This window comes from Hyla sarda, chromosome 3 (assembly GCF_029499605.1).
Source record: "Hyla sarda isolate aHylSar1 chromosome 3, aHylSar1.hap1, whole genome shotgun sequence".
NCBI classification, from domain to species: domain Eukaryota; kingdom Metazoa; phylum Chordata; class Amphibia; order Anura; family Hylidae; genus Hyla; species Hyla sarda.
In genome coordinates this window covers 253,722,571-253,740,441 of record NC_079191.1, presented here as the reverse complement: position 1 = coordinate 253,740,441, position 17,871 = coordinate 253,722,571, and the positions used below count along the sequence as shown (strand labels likewise).

At 46.8% G+C, this 17,871-nt stretch overlaps 1 protein-coding gene across 1 annotated transcript in view; it reads right to left on the bottom strand.

Moving 5' to 3' along the window:
* LOC130360732 (high affinity immunoglobulin gamma Fc receptor I-like) overlaps positions 1 to 17,871 on the bottom strand; it is a 56,687-nt gene that overhangs the window by 24,884 nt on the left and 13,932 nt on the right. The gene's annotated exons all lie outside the window — the stretch shown is intronic.

The window sequence follows — 17,871 nt, the reverse complement described above, 5'->3', positions numbered from 1 at the left end:
GCTTTAATCCTGTAAATTAAACGATAATAAAAACTACTAGTTTAACCCCTTCCCTCAGAATGACTTATTTAAACGTCAGGTTATGGAGCTAGTGCTCGCATCCTGATGTTTATATAAGTAATTCAGTGAAGCCAGTGATGCGCGGCATCGCACAGGTTAACAGGCAGAAGTCCCGCTGTTACCGGCAGGAGACAAGTTCTGCAATACACCCCAGGACCATCTGTGAATGGTCCTGGTCTGCAATCACTGTGATTGGTCCCTGTGGACCAATCACAGTTTCTCAGCTGACTGGCGGGGGTGAAAGTTCAGATCCCCCGCTCTGCCCGCCCCTAGAAATCCGGGCAGAGTGGGGGAAGATGACTTTGTTAACGCACATGGCCCCGACTTCGTTTCCAAACAAATTCTCTCTCCAAAAGCACAATAGCGCTCATTCTCTTCTGAGCATTGTAGTTCGCCCGCATAGCACTTTACATCCACATAAGGGGTATTTCCATACTCAGAAGAAATTGTGTTACAAATTTTGGGGGGCTTTTTCTCCTATTATCCCTTGTAAAAATGAAAGACTTGGGAAAACACCAGCATTTTAAGTAAAAAAAATAAAATTTTTCATTCTCACGTCCAACGTTAGCGAAAATTCGTCAATCCCCTGTGGGGTGTTAAAGGGGTACTCCGGCGCTAAGACATCTTATCCCCTATCCAAAGGATAGGGGATAAGATGCTTGATCGCGGGGGTCCTGCCGCTGGGGAACCCCGTGATCTTCCATGCCACACCCCGTTAGAACAAGTCCCTGAAGCGTGTTCGCTCCGGGTCTGATTACTGGAAATCACAGGGATGGAGCATAGTGACGTCACGGCTCCGCCCCGTGGGACGTCATGCTCCGCCCCTTCAATGCAAGCCTATGGGAGGGGGCGTGACATGCTAAATTTTCAAATTTTTCATGAAATTTTTTAAAGTATTGACAAAAATTTACCATTATAGTAGAATATGTCATGAAAAAAAACAATCTTGGAATCAAATTCATAAGTAAAAGCATCCCAGAGTTATTAATGCTTAAAGTGACAGTGGTCAGATGTGCAAAAAATGCTCTGGTCCTTAAGGTCAAAATGGGCCTTAAGGGGTTAAAGCGCAAAAACAAAATGAAACAAAAATGTAGCCAGCTGCTAGCCCAATACACGGGTGCACGCTGCTGTGGCAAGTACAAGACATGTAAAAAAAAAGAAGAAAAAGAAAATGGCAGCAGCACACTTGGTCAACAAAATGGAGGCTCTCAGTGCACTTTTTGATCAAAAAGTCCCCCCATCCACCACGCGGAAGTGGCCTCATATGGGAGGGGACCCTAACATTCACTCACCTCAGGCTGGGCGACATGCTAGATCCACTAACAACCTAAAACCACCTCCCGTGAAAATAGGGGAGGGGATGCACGGCTACAGAGGGAGCCACTGCCCACACATTGCACAGCAAAAACAAAATGAAACAAAAATGTAGCCAGCACCTAGCCCAATACACGGGTGCACGCTGCTGTGGCAAGTACAAGACATGTAAGAAAAGGAAATTGCAAGAAGCACACTTGGTCAACAAAATGGAGGCTCTCTGCGCACTTTTTGATCAAAACATGTCCCCCCATTCACCACGCGGAGGTGGCCTCATATAGGATGGGACCCTAACATTCACTCACCTCAGGCTGGGCGACATGCTAGATACACTAACAACCTAAAACCACCTCCCGTGAAAATAGGGGAGGGGATGCACGGCTACAGAGGGAGCCACTCCCCCCACATTGCACAGCAAAAACAAAATGAAACAAAAATGTAGCCAACACCTAGCCCAATAGACGGGTGCATGCTGCTGTGGCATGTCACCCAGCCTGAGGTGAGTGAATGTTAGGGTCCCATCCTATATGAGGCCACCTCCGCGTGGTGGATGGGGGGACACGCTTAAGGGGTTAAAGGGGTACTCCACTGGAAAACAATTTTTTTTAAATGTACTGGTGCCAGAAAGTTAAGCAGATATGTAAATTACTTGTATTTAAAAATCTTAACTGTTCCAGTACTTATCAGCTGCTGTATTCTCCACAGGAAGTTCTTTTCTGTTTGAATGCCTTTTCTGTCTGACTACAGTGTTCTCTGCTGAAACCTCTGTCCATTTTATAAACTGTCCAGAGTAGAAGCAAATCTTCATAGCAAACCTCTTCTGCTCTGGACAGTTACTGACATGGACACAGGTGTCAGCAGAGAGCACTGTGGTGAGAAAAGAAATTAAAAAAGAAAAGAACTTCCTATGGATCATACCGCAGCTGATAAGTACTGGAACGATTAAGATTTTTAAATACAAGTTTATTAAATTAAGTAATTTACAAATCTGTTTAACCCCTTAACGACTCAGGGCGTAGCTGTACGTCTTGTGTCGGCTCCCGTTCTATAACAACCGGGCCACCGCCTAAGCCTTTAGAAGCAGCATTCAAAGTTAAATGCCACGTCTAAAGTGAAAGTAAAATGTTGCCGGTTAGCTCAAGGGGCTGTTCGAGGTCGCCGCAGCGAAATCGCATCTTGAACAGCTGTAGGAAATGAGGAGGGTCCTCTTACCTGCCTCCGGGTGTCAGATCGACGAATGACTGCTCAGTGCCTGAGATCCAGGCATAAGCAGTCAAGCGGCAGAATCATTGATCAATGGTTTCCTATGAGAAACCATTGATCAATGTAAAAGATCAGTGTGTGTGTCACGATTCGGCTGGCTGGAGGTGGATCCTCTGTGCCAGAGAGGGATTGGCGTGGACCGTGTTGGTGGACCGGTTCTAAGTTGCTACTGGTATTCACCAGAGCCCGCCGCAAAGCGGGATGGTCTTGCAGCGGCGGTAGCAACCAGGTCGTATCCACCAGCAACGGCTCAACCTCTCTGACTGCTGAAGATAAGCGCGGTACAAGGGAGTAGACAAGAGCAAGGTCGGACGTAGCAGAAGGTCAGGGCAGGCAGCAAGGATCGTAGTCAGGGGCAACGGCAGGAGGTCTGGAACACAGGCTAGGAACACACAAGGAAACGCTTTCACTGGCACAATGGCAACAAGATCCGGCGAGGGAGTGCAGGGGAAGTGAGGTATAAGTAGGGAGTGCACAGGTGAACATACTGATTAAGCCTGCTGCGCCAATCAGTGGCGCAGTGGCCCTTTAAATTGCAGAGACCCGGCGCGCGCGCGCCCTAAAGAGCGCCGGGACAAGACAGACGGGGAACGGGTCAGGTACGGGAGCCGGGATGCGCATCGCGAGCGGGAGCCTCCCGCATCGCGAATCGCATCCCGGCTGGGAGTGATATTGCAGCGCACCCGGTCAGCAGGTCTGACCGGGGTGCTGCGAATGAGAGGATGCTGCGAGCGCTCCGGGGAGGAGCGGGGACCCGGAGCGCTCGGCGTAACAGTACCCCCCCCCCTTGGGTCTCCCCCTCTTCTTGGAGCCTGAGAACCTGAGGATAAGACTTTTGTCTAGGATGTTGTCCTCAGGTTCCCAGGATCTCTCCTCTGGGCCACAATTTTCCCAATCCACCCAAATTTTTTTTTTCCCTCTTACAGTCTTGGAGGCCAGAATCTCCTTCACAGAGAAGACGTCAGATGAACCGGAAACAGGAGTGGGAGAAATAACTTTGGGAGAGAAGCGGTTAATGATGAGTGGTTTAAGGAGAGAGACATGGAAGGCATTGGGAATACGAAGAGAAGGAGGAAGAAGGAGTTTGTAAGAGACAGGGTTAATCTGGCACAAGACTTTGAAAGGGCCAAGATAGCGTGGTCCCAGTTTGTAACTGGGGACACGAAAGCGGACATATTTAGCGGAGAGCCATACCTTGTCTCCGGGAGCAAAAATGGGGGGAATTCTTCTTTTCTTATCAGCAAATCTTTTCATCCGGGATGAAGCCTGTAAAAGAGAATTTTGGGTCTCTTTCCATATGGTGGAAAGATCACGAGTCACTTCATCCACAACGGGCAAACCAGAGGGCAAGGGAGTAGGGAGGGGAGGAAGAGGGTGACGGCCATATACCACGAAAAATGGGGATTTAGCAGAAGATTCGGAGACTCTGAAGTTGTATGAGAATTTGGCCCATGGTAGAAGATCTGCCCAGTCATCCTGGCGGGAGGAAACAAAATGCCGTAAATAGTCACCCAGGACCTGATTAATTCTTTCTACTTGCCCATTGGATTGGGGATGATAAGAAGAAGAGAAGTTTAATTTGATCTTGAGCTGTTTACAGAGGGCCCTCCAGAATTTAGACACGAATTGGACACCTCTATCCGAGACGATATGCGTGGGCAAACCGTGAAGGCGAAAAATGTGTACAAAAAATTGCTTTGCCAACTGAGGCGCTGAAGGAAGACCAGGAAGAGGAATAAAATGTGCTATCTTGGAAAATCGATCAACGACCACCCAAACAACTGTGTTGCCACGGGATGAGGGCAAGTCCGTAATAAAGTCCATACCAATCTGTGACCAAGGCTGTTCAGGAACAGGCAGAGGATGAAGGAGACCAGCAGGCTTCTGGCGAGGAGTCTTATCCCGGGCACAGACAGTACAGGCCCGCACGAAATCAACAACATCAGTCTCCAGAGTCGGCCACCAATAAAATCGAGAGATGAGTTGCAAGGATTTTTTGATGCCCGCATGGCCTGCGAGGTGGGAGGAGTGTCCCCATTTGAGAATCCCGAGACGCTGGCGTGGAGAAACGAAGGTCTTCCCTGGAGGAGTTTGCCTGATGGAGGCTGGAGAAGTGGAGATCAGACAGTCCGGAGGAATGATGTGTTGCGGAGAGACCTCTACTTCAGAGGCATCAGAAGAACGAGAGAGGGCATCGGCCCTAATGTTCTTGTCAGCAGGGCGAAAATGGATTTCAAAGTTAAAACGGGCAAAGAACAACGACCACCTAGCCTGGCGAGGGTTCAGTCGTTGGGCAGACTGGAGATAGGAGAGATTCTTGTGATCAGTGTATATGATAACTGGAAATTTTGATCCCTCCAGCAGGTGCCTCCATTCCTCAAGCGCCAATTTAATGGCCAGTAGTTCTCGATCACCAATGGAGTAGTTTCTCTCCGCCGGAGAGAAGGTCCTAGAAAAAAACCCACAAGTAACAGCATGCCCGGAAGAATTTTTTTGTAGAAGGACAGCTCCAGCTCCCACAGAGGAGGCATCTACCTCCAATAGAAAGGGTTTAGATGGGTCAGGTCTGGAGAGCACGGGAGCAGAAGAAAAGGCAGACTTGAGATGTTTAAATGCGTCTTCCGCTTGGGGAGACCAGGACTTAGGATTGGCATTTTTCTTGGTTAAAGCTACGATAGGGGCCACAATGGTGGAGAAGTGTGGAATGAATTGTCTGTAATAATTGATGAACCCCAAAAAACGTTGGATAGCACGGAGTCCGGAGGGGCGTGGCCAATCTAAGACGGCAGAAAGTTTATCTGGGTCCATTTGTAGTCCCTGGCCAGAGACCAAGTATCCTAGGAAAGGAAGAGATTGACATTCAAAGAGACATTTCTCCATTTTGGCATAAAGTTGATTGTCCCGAAGTCTCTGAAGAACCATGCGGACATGCTGGCGGTGTTCTTCTAGGTTGGCAGAAAAAATCAGAATATCGTCCAGATAAACCACAACACAGGAATATAGGAGATCACGAAAAATTTCATTAACAAAGTCTTGGAAGACGGCAGGGGCGTTGCATAGGCCAAAGGGCATGACCAGATACTCAAAGTGTCCATCTCTGGTGTTAAATGCAGTCTTCCATTCGTCCCCCTCCCTGATGCGGATGAGATTATAAGCACCTCTTAAGTCCAGTTTGGTAAAGATGTGGGCGCCTTGTAGGCGATCAAAGAGTTCCGAGATAAGAGGTAAGGGGTAGCGTTTTTTTACCGTGATTTTATTAAGTCCGCGGTAATCAATGCAAGGGCGTAGGGAGCCATCTTTTTTGGACACAAAAAAAAATCCAGCTCCTGCAGGAGAGGAGGACTTGCGGATAAACCCCTTTTTTAAATTCTCCTGGATGTACTCCGACATGGCTAGAGTCTCTGGAGCAGACAGAGGATAGATTCTGCCCCGGGGTGGAGTAGTACCCGGGAGGAGGTCAATAGGACAGTCATAAGGCCTGTGAGGAGGTAAAGTCTCTGCTTGCTTTTTGCAAAAAACATCAGCATAGTCCATATAAGCCTTAGGAAGACCGGATACCGGGCAAACCACAGGGTCACGACAGGGAGTACTGGGAACCGGTTTAAGAGAGTCCCTGAGACAAGAAGTACCCCAGTTCTTGATTTCTCCTGTGGACCAATCAAGGGTTGGGGAATGGCGTTGAAGCCACGGTAATCCAAGAAGAATTTCTGAAGTGCAGTTGGAGAGGATCAAAAATTAAATTTTTTCGTGATGGGGTCCGATGCACATTAGGAGAGGTTCCGTGCAGTAACGCACGGTACAGTCCAATCTTTCATTGTTAACAGAATTGATGTAGAGGGGTCTGGCGAGACTGGTCACCGGGATGTTGAACCTGTTGATGAGAGAGGCCAAAATAAAATTTCCTGCAGATCCGGAATCCAAGAAGGCCATAGCAGAGAAGGAGAAGGTAGAAGAAGATATCCGCACAGGCACAGTAAGGCGTGGAGAAGCAGAGTTCACATCAAGAACTGTCTCACCTTTGTGCGGAGTCAGCGTACGTCTTTCCAGGCGGGGAGGACGGATAGGACAATCCTTCAAGAAGTGTTCGGTACCGGCACAGTACAGGCAAAGATTCTCCATGCGGCGTCGTGTCCTCTCTTGAGGTGTCAAGCGAGACCGGTCAACTTGCATAGCCTCCACGGCGGGAGGCACAGGAACGGATTGCAGAGAACCAGATGAGAGAGGAGCCGGGGAGAGAAGCCGCCTCGTGCGAACAAAGTCCATATCCTGGCGAAGCTCCTGACACCTTTCGGAAAAACGCATGTCAATGCGGGTGGCAAGATGAATAAGTTCATGCAGGTTAGCAGGAATTTCTCGTGCGGCCAGCAAATCTTTAATGTTGCTGGATAGGCCTTTTTTAAAGGTCGCGCAGAGGGCCTCATTATTCCAGGATAATTCGGAGGCAAGAGTATGGAATTGGATGGCGTACTCGCCAACAGAAGAATTACCCTGGACCAGGTTCAGCAGGGCAGTCTCAGCAGAAGAGGCTCGGGCAGGTTCCTCAAAGACACTTCGAATCTCCATGAAGAAGGAGTGTACAGAGGCAGTGACAGGGTCATTGCGGTCCCAGAGCGGTGTGGCCCATGACAGAGCTTTCCCAGACAGAAGGCTGACTACGAAAGCCACCTTAGATCTTTCAGTAGGAAACTGGTCCGACATCATCTCCAAGTGTAGGGAACATTGCGAAAGAAAGCCACGGCAAAACTTAGAGTCCCCATCAAATTTATCCGGCAAGGATAATCGTAGGCCGGAAGCGGCCACTCGTTGCGGAGGAGGTGCAGGAGCTGGCGGAGGAGATTGTTGCTGAAGCTGTGGTAATAGCTGCTGTAGCATCACGGTCAGTTGAGACAGCGGGTGGCCTTGTTGCACTATCTGTTGCGACTGCTGGGCGACCACCGTGGTGAGGTCGGCGACAACTGGCAGTGGGACTTCAGCGGGATCCATGGCCGGATCTACTGTCACGATTCGGCTGGCTGGAGGTGGATCCTCTGTGCCAGAGAGGGATTGGCGTGGACCGTGTTGGTGGACCAGTTCTAAGTTGCTACTGGTATTCACCAGAGCCCGCAGCAAAGCGGGATGGTCTTGCAGCGGCGGTAGCAACCAGGTCGTATCCACCAGCAACGGCTCAACCTCTCTGACTGCTGAAGATAAGCGCGGTACAAGGGAGTAGACAAGAGCAAGGTCGGACGTAGCAGAAGGTCAGGGCAGGCAGCAAGGATCGTAGTCAGGGGCAACGGCAGGAGGTCTGGAACACAGGCTAGGAACACACAAGGAAACGCTTTCACTGGCACAATGGCAACAAGATCCGGCGAGGGAGTGCAGGGGAAGTGAGGTATAAGTAGGGAGTGCACAGGTGAACATACTGATTAAGCCTGCTGCGCCAATCAGTGGCGCAGTGGCCCTTTAAATTGCAGAGACCCGGCACGCGCGCGCCCTAAGGAGCGGGGCCGCGCGCGCCGGGACAAGACAGACGGGGAACGGGTCAGGTACGGGAGCCGGGATGCGCATCGCGAGCGGGCGCCTCCCGCATCGCGAATCGCATCCCGGCTGGGAGTGATATTGCAGCGCACCCGGTCAGCAGGTCTGACCGGGGCGCTGCGAATGAGAGGATGCTGCGAGCGCTCCGGGGAGGAGTGGGGACCCGGAGCGCTCGGCGTAACAGTGTGCAGTGTTATAGCCCCCTATGGGAGCAAAATAAAGTGAATAAAGATCATTTAACCCCTTCCCTAATAAAAATTTGAATCGCCCCCCTTTTCCGATAAAAAAAAAACTGTGTAAAGAAAAATAAACATATGTGGTATCGCCGAATGTGGAAATTTCCGAATTATAAAAATAAATAATTAAATAAACCGCACGGTCAATGGCGTGCATGCAAAAAAAATCCAAAGTCCAAAATAACGAATTTTTGGTCACTTTTTATATCAGGAAAAAATTTATAAAAAGCGATCAAAAAGTCCAATCAGATCAAACCGCTAAAAATGAGCCCTCATACCACCCCGTACGCAGAAAAATAAAAAAGTTATAGGGGTCAGAAGATGACAATTTTAAACGTATACATTTTCCTGCATGTAGTTATGATTTTTTCCAGACATACGACAAAATCAAATCTATATAAGTAGGGTATCATTTTAATTGAAGGGACCTACAAAATAAAGATAAGTTGTAACTTTCACTGAAAAATGTGCTGCGTAGAAACGGAAGCACCCAATATTACAAAATGGCTTTTTTTCTTCAATTTTGTCATAATGATTTTTTTTTTCCATTTCGCCGTATATTTTTGGGTAAAATGATTGATGTCATTACAAAGTAGAATTGGTGGCACAAAAAAATAAGCCTTCATATGGATTTTTAGGTGCAAAATTGAAAGGGTTATGATTTTTAAAAGGTAAGGAGGAAAAAACGAAAATGCAAAAACGGAAAAACGCTCCTTCCTTAAGGGGTTAAAGTTCAAAATTTTTAACCTTTTTTTTTTTCAAGACCAAGGTTTGAATAATCAACATTACAGCTAAACGAGCTGAGCTCGGTGAACACAGTCATGATCAGAACTTTAGGGTAAATTCAGTTCACGGAACTAACAAACTTTGCTTGCCACCGTTCGCACGAGCCTGGCACTGATGTTATTATTAGCAGTTGGATGAGAAACACAAGGCACCTGAATATATGCTGGAAGTACTAGAAACACTGAGATGACATCAGGGTAGCCCAGCATACCTTGCAGGTAGCAGCAAGATCACATGAAATAGGGGCATGGCCTAACAGCCGAAGAGGAAAGCCCCATGTGAGAGAAGTTTCTCACTAAAATCAATCCAGCAGCTACTGGACTTGGCACAGCAGCACCAACATTCAGACAAGGGATTAGACCCTACAGATCTCTTAAAATTTGGAGAGATTTGACCAGGTGCATTTTGAAGGGGACGGCGACAAAGATCGGCATAGCCATACTTGAGCCAGTAGCAGCAGCCGCAGCCATCTGCAAGTGCCGAAACCAGAAGTACGGATATCTCTGAAACTATACAGCACAATATAACAAATAAGGTACCATAGGTTCCATTTTTCCCAAGAAGTATTGGGAGATTTAGACGCGTAGAAGGGCCATGACAGCTTTTTCAAAGTGTGGCCTAGTTTTAATCCACACCACCAGATTTATGTACAGCCGACCGTAGGTGCCATAGGTGGCTATGAGAAAGGGAGTACAGCACAGATACACCTTTCACTTCACACAAATGTTTTTGTTTTCACAAACATCCACCTTACCACCACAGAACATATTTACTGGGGTCCTAAGAGAACACTGGGAAACCCACTGCCCAGTGTATCTCCAGCATAGTAGCCTCCCTGCCCTGCCATAAAGAATAAAGGCCCTCCTTACTTGCACCACCTGCTACAGTATATCCCCTGTGGGGTAGAATACACCTCTCTCTTCTCCTCCAGAGAAAAGAAAAGGAAAAGCTCATAAGCAGATCTTACTGCTTTCTGCTACCACCGTGTGGATGTTTGTGATTATGCCTACATTACATGGTGTAAGCAGAGTATTAGCAGGGGGATCAAACCTGTTCATACTCCTGGGAGCACTGCACAGCACAAACTTTCAGCAAGTTCTCTTTTTTCATCACCACCTCATTTTACTGCTATATTAAAATGGTACTGCTATGATTTGTCATACCACATGGTGCTCTTTTACGTCTAACATTGCAAATGCATTTGGCACAACTATAGTAATGTAATTGTTGATACAACATCAATCACACACTCTTTTGCACAGCAGGCCCTACTTAAAGCTCTGCTCTGCTGAAGATGTTGAAGACACCAATATGGATTTTTACCAAATAGGCTCCAGAATTGAGGCCTTAGAGTCCTCTCATATGCTCTTAAAGGATTACTCCAGTGGAAAAAAAATAATTATTTTATTTTTTTAAATCAACTGGTGCCACAAAGTTAAACAGATTTGTAAATTACTTCTATTTAAAAATCTTAAGCCTTCCAGTACTTATCAGCTGCTGTATGCACCAGAGGAAGTTGTATTTCTTTCTGGAGTTCTTTTCAGGTGAACAACACTACTCTCTGTTGACACAGACATGTCAGAAACTGTCCAGAGCAAGAGAGATTTGCTATGGGAATTTGCTTGTACTCTGAACGGTCCCTGACATGGACAGAGATATCAGCAGAGAGCACTGTGGTAAGGCTGAAAACAATTCCAGAAAAAAATACAACTTCCTGTGGAGCATACAGCTAGGGATGAGCAAATTAAATCTGATGAATCCAAATTAATCACAAATTTCAGGAAAAATTCCATTCACAATGAATGCGAATATCACCGTGATTCGATTGCGCAAATCACTTTATTAAACTCCATTTAGTGTGGTCCAGGCTCCAGGGCATCTAAAATGGTGAGGAGATGGGGCAAGGAATCCTGGGAAGGCGGGAACAAAGGTCGGCGGGATGACCCTGAATAACATGCAGCATGCAGCCTATCAGCAGCCAGCCACCCCTGTAATCTCACAGCCCTATATATAATTGGCAGCCATCTAGCGGCCAGTCACTTCAGCGTTTTATTGCAGAAAGAGAGAGAGGGACAGCGAGCAGTGTGGGTTTCACAGAATAGCATTTTTACAGCAGCAAATCCCCTCCCAGTCACATCAGTGTTCTATTGTAGAGAGAGAGGGGGCAAAGAGCAGTGTGTGTTGCACAGAAAAGCATTTTTACAGCAACAATTCACCTCAAGCCCAAATCAAGCCTAAAAGCACTGATAGGATAGGGAGCGAGTTTGCAAAAGAAAGTGCTATTTTGGGTTTAGTACACAGCGACTGTGTGCTGCAGCACTGGTGTGTACTACAACTGAAAAGCAAAGAGTAGCCAGCCAGTTAGGGTGAGCAGAGCACTAAAATCCTATTGTCCTCTATTAAGTGTAATCTGTGCGTACATCTAAGGGGTGTACCATTTTGTTCCTGTTAAAGTCTTAAGGGCCTAGATACTGTGAAAGGCCAGGCAAAAGTACAAACCCGCTGGTGTTGTAGACAAATACTGTTTTAAGCGTAATGGAGCGAATTGTCCTTCCCTCATAAGTGCATACCACATACGTACATTTAAGTGGTGTACTATTTTGTTCATGTTAAAGTCTTAAGGGCCTAGATACTGTGAAAGGCCAGGCAAAAGTACACACCTGCTGGTGTTGTATACAAATACTGTTTTAAGCATACTGGAGCGCATTGTCCTCATATCATAAGTGCATACAACATACGTACATCTAAGTGGTGTACCATTTTGTTCCTATTAAAGTCTTAAGCGCCTAGATACTGTGAAAGGCCAATCAAAAGTACACACCTGCTGGTGTTGTAGACAAATACTGTTTTAAGTGTACTGGAGTGCATTGTCCAACCCTAATCAGTGCATACCACATGCGAACATCTAAGTGGTGTACGATTTTGTTCCTGTTAAATTCTTAAGGGCCTATCTACTGTGAAAGGCCAGGCAAAAGAACACACCTGCTGGTGTTGTAGAAAATACTGTTTTAAGCTTACTAGAGTGCATTGTCCTCCCCTCATAAGTGCCTACCACATACGTACATCTAAGTGGTGTACTTATTTTGTTCCTGTTAAACTCGTAAGGGCCTAGATACTGTGAAAGGCCAGCCAAAAATACACACTGCTGGTGTTGTAGACAAATACTGTTTTAAGCATACTGGAGCACATTGTCCTCCCCTCATACCACATATGTACATCTAAGTGGTGTACCATTTTGTTCCTGTTAAAGTCTTAAGGGCCTAGATACTTTGAAATGCCAGCCATAAGTACACACCTGCTGGTGTTGTAGACAAACACTGTTTTAAGCGTACTTGAGTACATTGTCCTCCCCTCATAAGTGCATACCACATACGTACATCTAAGTGGTGTACCATCTTGTTCCTGTTAAAGTATTAAGTGCCTATATATTGTGAAAGGCAAGCCAAAAGTACACACCTGCTGGTTTTGTAGACAAATACTGTTTTAGACATAGTGGAGCGCATTGTCCTCCCCTTATAAGTGCATACCAAATACGTACATCTAAGTGGTGTACCATTTTGTTCCTGTTAAAGTCTTAAGGGCCTAGATACTGTGAAAGGCCTGGCAAAAGTTCACATCTGCTGGTGTTGTAGACAAATACTGTTTTAAGCGTACTGGAGCACATTGTCCTCCCTCAAAAGTGCATACCACATACGAACATCTAAGTGGTGTACCATTTTGTTCATGTTAAAGTATTAAGGGCCTAGATATTGTGAAAGGCAAGCCAAAAGTACACACCTGCTGGCTTTGTAGACAAATACTGTTTTAGACATAGTGGAGCGCGTTGTCCTCCCCTCATAAGTGCATACCACATAGGTACATCTAAGTGGTGTACCATTTTGTTCCTGTTAAAGAATTAAGGGCCTAGACACCTTCTGGTGTTGTAGACAAAAACAGTTTTGCACTCCCCTCATTTACGCACTAAGTATGTCAGGCACAGAAGTGCCAGGACATGCACAGAGGACTGCCAGAGGCCTAAATTCATCAGTCAGAGGTCGCAGCAGACTAGAGGCGAGTGGCAGCAGGAGTCGCATCAGGAGGCCTGAACTCCCTGAACTCGTGTCTCGACCAGCAACCCTTCTGCCGTCATCGATCGGTTAACACGGTCATCCACTTCATCACAAGTGACATCTGACAGCACCAGTCAACAGTCGGTGGGTTCCTCAGACACAACCCTCAGTTGGCATGGCTCGGGAGCAGTCCCTGTCTTCCCATTGCCTCTGTCCTTTGCTGTTCCCTCCCCTAAAGAAGTATCTTATGCTGTGGGTTCAGCTCCACCATTTAGTGGGGACTATCTACTAGAGCATAGTCAGCAGCTACTGCCCAGCCAAGAAGTGAAGGCGGCATCCGCCACTTCCTCCGCTAGGCAGGCAAGTAGAGATGAGCAGAGTGGCATGGGAGGTGGTGTTGCGAGCGTTCAGGCTCCTGAAGCAGATACTGTTGAGGAACCTGAGGAGGACATCAGTTGCGACGTGCAGACACAACTCGATGATGATGAAGCCGATCGCACTTGGGAGCCGAGTGCAGAAGGGGCTTCATCATCATCAGGAGAAGAGGGTTGCAGGTTGCCTGTGAGGCAGCAGCTGAGCCAGCAAGGTGGTAGCATAGTTGGCAATCAGCATGGTGGCAGAAGTGGAAAGTCTGGAGCCAAACGTACCCAGGGTAGACCACCCGCTTCGTGGCAGCCTACCATTCCGGGAGGTAGTGGAACAGGGTAGACATGTGCAATTCGGTTCGGCACGAATGTCTAAATTAACGAATTTTACCGTTTTCGTGCATTCGGACCGATCCGAATGCACGAAAACATATTTTGAACATTCCCGAATAGCCACGATAATACGAATAGTAAAGTAACGAATACATTCGTTATTTCCCATCCATAATGCTGTAAATAACGAATGCATTCGTTATCTGTAAACGAACGTGAAGAATTCATTCTGATAACAAATATAATAAAAAGGATACAGATAGTTTGATTTTTCGGATACATTCGGTATTCGGGTACATTCGGTAAATCTTTTTATTCTTTTTTTGGACTTTAGCGATCCTAAAAAATTATGGAGATACCTTTTTTATAAAAATTTCGTAGGGTATCATAAAAAAATCATAATAAAAAAGATACAGTGGTGATGGAAAAAATTGTATCTAATGAAATGTATCTTTTTTATTATGAAATGTTTATTCATTTTTAAACAGGGATCAATTTATGTGAGCGGGTAAAGCACTAAAAATGTAGCCGACAATAATGAAAATGTAGTGTGTGCTTGTTTTTCACTTTTTTTAAAAACATTTTTTAGGTAGTACTACTACTCCCAGCATGGAACACACTCTTCCATGATGGGAGTAGTAGTTACCTGTACTAATTGACAGATTGCAGGGGTCCCTTGCGATCCTCTTGTATAATGTATAGATGCGCCGGCTGCTCTTCTATGGTCCCCTGCACTCACGTATATGTACACATATTCATATTTCCCGCAGAGCTGTGATTGGCCAGATGGTTCCAGCCAATCACAGCTCTCTGTGAGAAATAGGAATATGTGTATATATACGGCCGTGCAGGGGACCATAGAAGAGCGGCCGCCGCATTCATACATTATACTGGAGGATCGCAGCGGGCGTCAGCCGTCATTTCTTTGCGAAGAAGGCAGTACCAGTCCTGCACAATTTTGTGGAACAGAAGGTTGGACAGTCCTTGAGCCTGTCGGTGAAATCAACAACAGCAACTCAGACAGGTCATGCCGCTTCCGCCTCCATGCTCTCAGGCTGCTTGTCCTGCGTCAGTGTGCCACTCCGCCTCCTCATCTTCCACCGTGTCCTCAGCTTCAACTGCACGGACAAGTCTCAGTGCCCTTCCAGCCTGTCATGTCTGCAGAGCATGGCGGTTTCACGCTGTTCTCCACATGGTTTGCTTTGGCGAAAAGAGTCACACAAGGGAGGAACTGCTAAAATAATTCTTCAAGAAATTGAATCATAGCTTACTCCACGAAAACTGGAAATGGGTACCATGGTGACCAACAAAGGGAAGAACATCTTGTCTGAGTTGTGACAAGGAAGCCTGAGCCATGCACCCTGCATGGCAAACGTGGTCAATTTGGTTCCTGAAGTGTTCCCCCATCTGCAATACATCCTAACAATAGGAAGGAAACTTTGCATGCACTTCAGCCACTCATACACCGTAAAGCACACCCTCCTTGAGCTGCAGCATCAGAACGTTATCCCCCAACATAGTCTGATTTGTAACATTTCCACGCGTTGGAATGCCACTCTCCATATATTGGACCGACTGTACAAACAGAGAAAAGCAATCACTGATTTCTTGATGATCCAAGCAGATAGGGGTACTCCCCTATGTAACTTCAATGTCAACCAGTGGCAGCTCATACGTGACCCCTGCCATTTGCCCTGGCCCTTTGAGGAAGCCACATTATTAGTCAGTCGCCAGGATTATGCTATGAACAACGTAATTCCACTGCTCCTTCTACTACAACATGTGTTAAAAACAATGGCTGGTCAGGAAACTGTAGACGTGGCGCCTACATCTTACGGCCACATGAGCCCTGTGGGGGCTGAACTGGAGGGGCACAATGGAGCATAGTTTAGGTTTCGCGAGATGGGCGGTTTTTCTAGTCATCTGACAGGAGAGGAGTAGCAGTAGCAGCTAGAGGAGCTAGAGGGTTATGAGGAAGGCATGACAGAGGACCCAGACACACCGTGGCAGTATGCAGTGGAGATGGAGGCAGAGAGTCCCTCTGAGTTACTTGCACAAATTGCACAATGCATGCCCACTTGCTTGCGTAGTGACCGCCTAATTGTCACCATTAGGCAGCGGGATGACTTCTGGCTCTCCACTTTATTGGACCCTCACTACCGGCACAAAATGGGGGCCTTTTTTACACCCACTAAGAGGGAGGACAAACTGACCTACTACAGAGACATCCTATATAGTCAGTTGGCCGATGCCTATCTTCGCCATCACCCATCCTCTCGCAGCTCTGACTTGGGGGGCCCTCTGCCCTCACCTTCCATTGCCATGGCTGCTGGGGAGGGGAGGGGTGGCAGGAGCAGTACCAGCTCCATCAGCAGCAGCCTGAGCCTACAGTCGCTGATAAGTAGCTTTCTTCACCCGCATAGTGAAGCAACTCATCAGCAGCAGGTAAACCTGGAGCAGGACCTGAACCAGCAGGTGTTGGTGCCATACCTTGACATGACCATGCCAACACACCTTGAAGATCCGGTGGAATTCTGGGCAGCCAAACTTGATTTGTGGCCACAACTAGCATTGGAAAGCTGTCCTGCACGGCCAAACAAAAGGAAAGGTTTGCACAAAACACCATGTGCCACATTCACCACCAAGTATTGATGTGATGCAAAGACCTCTAAAAGGTGGAAGGGAGCAACGTATGGTCCATTGTAACTGGTGGAGGTAAAAACTTCCCCTGTAATGCTCTACTCTCGCATTAAAGAAAGGGCAGCCCCACACAGGAACCTCTCCCCATTTCCCCCTACAAACACTGCCATTTCCCAGGGTTTTTAGGTGAAAATAGAGAGAGTTTCCTGTGTGGGGCCGCTCTTTTTAGGATGAGTAACACTTGCCAAGAATGGAATTAATAGGGCGAGATTAGGGCCTTAAAGGGGAAGTTTTTACCCCCACCTGCTACAATGGACAATACGTTGTTCCCTTCCACCTTTTCGAGGAAAGTATTACTCATCTTAAAAAGGGCGGCCCCACACAGGAACCAATCCCTATCTCCACCTAAAAACACCGGGAAATGGCAGTGTTTGAAGGGGGAAATAAGTAGAGGTTCCTGTGTGGGGCCGCCCTTTTTAGGGCGAGTAACACTTGCCAAGAAGGGAATTAATAATGTAAGAATAGGGCCTTACAGGGGACGTTTTTACCCCCCACCGGTTACAATGGACCATACGTTGTTCCCTTCCACCTTTTAGAGGTCTTTGCATCACATCAATACTTGGTGGTGTAGGTTAGTGATGAGCGGCATTGGCCATATTCGAATTAGCGATATTTTGCGAATATATAGATGAATATTCGCCGTTTAAGCATGAATTTCGCGTATTCGTTATTTTCGCATATGCGACTATTCGCATATATGAATATTTGCATATTCGTGTATTGGAGGAAAAAAACTGTGAGGGGGTGGGCAACTTTACTTTTGGTTGCTAGGGATGTTGTTGATAACCTCAGACAAGTATTTTGCGTCATTCTAATTGGCCCACAATTGAAAAGAAGGAATATGTGAATATGTGAATATTCACATATGCGAATAGGCGCATATGCGGAAAAACAAATATTCGCAATTTCGAAGATATAGCGAATATATTCGCAATATTCGCGAATTTGCAATGTTCGCGAGAAAAATTTGAAATGCGAATATTTGCGCCCAACACTACTGTAGATGGCACATTGTGTTTTTTGCACACCTTCAGGACTCTTGATGCTTTTGCTGCCACCTCCAGGCTGTCTCATTCTGCCACCATATGTTCTCATGCTGATGTCAGCTCCAGGCTGTTTCATTCTGCCACTATATGTTCTCCTCATGCTGATGCCAGCTCCAAGCTGCCTTATTCTGCCACCATATGTTCTCCTCATACTGCTGCCACCTCCAGGCTGTGTCATTCAGCCACTATAAGGTCTCCTCAT